This window comes from Rutidosis leptorrhynchoides, chromosome 2 (assembly GCF_046630445.1).
Source record: "Rutidosis leptorrhynchoides isolate AG116_Rl617_1_P2 chromosome 2, CSIRO_AGI_Rlap_v1, whole genome shotgun sequence".
NCBI lineage: Eukaryota > Viridiplantae > Streptophyta > Magnoliopsida > Asterales > Asteraceae > Rutidosis > Rutidosis leptorrhynchoides.
Window position 1 is genome coordinate 680,189,765 of NC_092334.1, and position 4,663 is coordinate 680,194,427.

General features: G+C 37.5%; 1 pseudogene; it reads right to left on the reverse strand.

Annotated features, from left to right (window-relative positions):
- Positions 1 to 1,767: 1,767 nt before the first annotated feature.
- Positions 1,768 to 4,014, reverse strand: LOC139890299 (subtilisin-like protease SBT3; annotated as a pseudogene).
- Between the last annotated feature and the right edge of the window lie 649 nt (positions 4,015 to 4,663).

The window sequence follows — 4,663 nt, forward strand, 5'->3', positions numbered from 1 at the left end:
AGTAGGAGTGCTAAGCAGATTTATGGAGTCTTCTAAGGAAATCCATCTAAAAGCAATTAGATGAGTATTAAGGTATGTTAAAGGTGCACTTCGATTTGGCCTATTCTATAGAAAGGGTGGAGATGGAAGGCTCCTAGGCTATAGTGATAGTAGCCATGGAGTTGATACTGATGATGGAAAGGGCACTACTGGAACGGTGTTCTATTATTCTGGAAATCTAATCATTTGGAATTCATGTAAGCAGCGAATAGTATTACTTTCATCCTGTGAATCTGAGTTTATGGCTGTAACTGCAGCTGCGTGTCAGGCACTTTGGTTAAGAAGTCTGCTGGTAGACTTAACTGGATCACAACCACAAATTTTTACACTTCGGGTCGACAACAGATCAGCTATTGAACTGATGAAGAATGCAGTATTCCATGGTAGGAGCAAACACATCGATACAAAGTTCCATTTCATTCGTCAATGCATAGAAGACAGAAAAATATGTGTTGAGCATGTAGCTGGTACAAAACAAAAGGCAGACATCTTAACTAAAGCTCTTCCAAAAATCAAGTTTCAGGAAATGAGAATCTCAATGGGAATTGAGGATTTGGACGACATACAGCAGAATTAATGGGGAGTATGTTGGAGTTTAATTGTTGCACATGTCTAATTACTAAGTCATAAGGTGGAGTATTTGGTCAACCGAAATAGTTGGATCATGGGGAAGAATTCGTGGGTCATGAGCATCAGTTACCACACGTTTAATAACAAGTTGTTAGCTATTTGTTAGGAGTTATTTTTATCTTTAATTAGAAGTAGCAAGTTATCTTTTCCTTAATTATGTAATTGAATTTCCAGTTAATAAAATCCCAGAAAATTGCTCCATATTTTTGTTCTTCTTCTTGAAATATTACGACTGAGTTCAAATCAGTTTTGAATATTAGTGTATGATTTCCAACAGTCCATGGTCCTGCTAGGGTTCATTTTTCCCGCACCAAAATATAAAGGACTAGCAACCATACCATTTTGTTGGTCAAAAAGGTTGTAAGAGTATTGTAGGTTTTGGTTGTGGTGGTCACTATTGCTGATCGGATGGCAGCTGGACTCCATTCCTGATATACTGCACTTAAAAGTGTTGCGACACCCGCCACATGTGGTGCTGCCATTGATTTTTATCGAGTACAATGCGGATAGCTCTTTAATTGGAAGACTCCTCGAATACCGCTAGGCTATAAGCTTTTTGGTTACTATTACATAGTTGAACAAAGTTTGCATAATTATAAATATGTAAAGAAAAATAAGGTAATAAAGAATTTATTTCATTTATGAGTCTTTTTTAAGAAGGAAATGATAGGAAAAAAGGAAATAAAAGGAAAATAAAAGAAAATGAATGGAATCGAAAAATAAGAGGATTAAAAAGGAAGTTGATGTTTTATGAATTAACAATCGTATGCATAATTGTTTCTAATGTTTGTATGGTCTTAATACAGGCTAGCAGTGGACATTCTTTATACCATTGATGTTATAACATGTCTTATAGGAAAAAAAAAAGTATTTCATTTATGAGTCTTTTTTAAGAAGGAAATGATAGGAAAAAAAGGAAGTGAAAGGAAAATAAAAGAAAATGAATGGAATCGAAAAATAAGAAGATTAAAAAGGAAGTCGATGTTTTATGAATTATCAATCGTATGCATAATTGTTTCTTATGTATGTATGGTCTTAATACAGGCTAGCAGTGAACATTCTCTATACCACTGATGTTTTAGCATGTCTTATAAAATATCAAGAACAATGACATGAGCCGTTCAAGATTATATAACTACCATATATCACAATCGGACTCGAAACTGAGTGGTTATGGTCATCAACCCATTCGAGATAACGGTAGTTAACATCTTTAGGGTATTTGTCAAATTTAATGTTTAGTACAAACTTATGTTTCTGAGATTTGCTCGAAAAATCTTATAGTGTTAGGCTCAACACTAACTATCAAACCATCGGGAACTACTAAATTTGCACGATAGGTTGATCTTGAATCTCTAACATTCATTACAGTCCTTGCGAAATGTTTTCCAAAGGGAACCGTGGTTTGGTTCTTTAGATTTATCATAAATGATGGGTAGTTAAGTTCTGTCTGGTTTCCAATACAAGTCCTTTTACTCGTTCTTATGACAGTTATTATTTGCTTTATGTTGTATCCAAGACCACATAAGCAATCAATATAATCTTGTAAACCCATGCCGTAAACAAGACAAGAGTCTATGGTCTTGTTAGGGTTTACGGGGCCCACCCCAAAATCCAAAGGACTAGCAGCCATGCCATTTTGTTGGTCTAGAATGGTTTCAAGAGTATCATATGTTTTTGTTGCGATAGCCATTATTGCTGATCAGATGGAAGCTCGACTCCATTTCCGATGTACCACCCTTAAAAGTGCCGCCACATGTGGTGCTGCCATTGACGTACCCGAGTAAAGCGAAAATTCCGTTAATAAGACATATTTATTGCCTTACATGAAAGACACATCAGGTCTAATTGGTCCAATCACATCGACGCTCGGAGCTAGAATATCGCGCTTTAATACATTTGGACTAATCGGGTCATGTCCTCGTGAAGAGAAATACGCCACTTGTGGTGCTGGCCCGGTGCCCATTTTTGTTCACCCGAATCTCATATTTGTCGAACTCGTGTTACCCGTCATTGCATACTCCTTCAGTACTTCTGCATATTTGGTATGTATAACTATGCCCGTCATTGAACAGTCCTCGAGATCTAGTTCTAAGCTTTTAGATAAAATGATCGCACCAAATGTGTGTGTTGCAGTTTCTTTATCCATCTGCCCATATAGATCTAAGCTACTTTAATCGCACAATACTGCTTTTCCTTTAACCTCATTCGAGTATAAGCTATGAAGTTTACGTCCGGATTTTTTTGAATAGTTACTTCCATAGTAAAGACTTGTATTAGTTATATCGTTGGGAAATACGAGGTACCCTCAAAAAACAGCCAGTTTTCTAGCTCAATGGTTGCAATGTAACTTCGGTCTATAGTACCCGCACCTACGGTCATAATCCAGGGTACATCATTGTAGATTGAATTAGATTCGGTCCCATTATTTTCAGTGGCACATACTACTAAAATTTCTTTTACATGGCTGAAAGTGTTGCATTGGCGATTACATCTCTATAAGTAGGCGTGTGATCTAACCCTAAAGATATCAACATTATATCAACCCCATTTGAAATCACTTGGTCCATCCCAGCTATAATATCAGTAGCCGTAGATAGGTCAGTATCGCCAGCCCATTACACTTTATACATAGCTACTTGTGCTTAGGTGTGATACCTCTCGCTATACCTTTTGCATAACCAAAGTGACTCACACCATTAACAAAGTTACCTGTAGTCGTTGATAGTATGTGCGTTCCATGGGGATTAGCGCCTCTAGAGGAGTAAAAATCATACTTCATAGAAATATTAAATCCAGCTACCTCTATTACTTTACTAAATGATCGGACCCAATCAACTTATTATTGTGCATAGATGGCGAAAATGTGTTCCATTTTCACCATTCCTTTTCCATCTTAAAGGTTTATCTTGACATCCCATGATCCTTAAAACTCTAACTTTCGGGCCATATTCCTGTATCAATCACTCCTATTATCACATCTCTCCCATAAGATGAGACGGGCCATATGCCAGAACCACGGTTAAGTCCAAGAAACTTTGGCGTATGAGTCGTGAACATCTTTCCAAACTACTCTTTATATAGGGTTAGATGACTAAATCGGTTAATTGACAAGGAGTGAGCTTAGCACTAAACTCGTTCATTACATGAGTATAAGAATACAGAAAGGTCTCTTTATCTTCGGGACAAACCGATGATAAGGACTTGACTTTATGTTGGTGCCATAACTCATGGTTCGAGAAGTGATCGGCTTTTTGTGAATGGTCCATGTGAATGATACACGTTTGGGACATTTTTAGGCTCCGTTGATGCGATGATGAACCCAATTAGCAAATTCAAGAACATCAATGTAAGACCCGAATATTTGTTGTGTACACATGTGTATATAAGTGTATTGTGCGGTACTCGAATCGGGGTTTGGTTGTATATATTTAAAAAGGCAAAAGGAGCTGGACTGGGAGAGTTGCGCGCCGCGCGGCCTGGTGGCGCGCCGCGCCATCTGTCTGTGACAGATTCTCTCTTTCTTTTAAATTAGATATTTTGAGGGTATTTTGGTAAAATCACTTGGAGGCCGGATTTAATGCCTTAGATCAGTTTTGGGGAGTTCATTTACTCTTTCCACAACTACCAACACTTATCCAAATCAATTCTAGATAGAGTGTGGCTTTTAGTGAGGGAAACCCCATTTTGGAGAAGAAGAAGAAAGTTTCTTGCTTAAGTCCAAGCATTAAAGTTGTTCGCCTTCCCTCTAGCTTCGTTGTGATAGTTGTGGTATGCTATAATCTTAATTTCTTTGTTTAATTTGATTTAGGGCTAGGGTTTGGGGTGAAGATGAACATAAAACCCATTTTGTTAGTGTTTTGGGTGTTCTAGGGTAATTTGAGTCATGTAGACTCAATATTGGGTTAACTAGGGTTTGGAAGAGTTACTTGTTGTTAGAGAACCCTAATTAGCTAGTAAATTGCTAGAACACCATGATTTATGTAAATGGGTG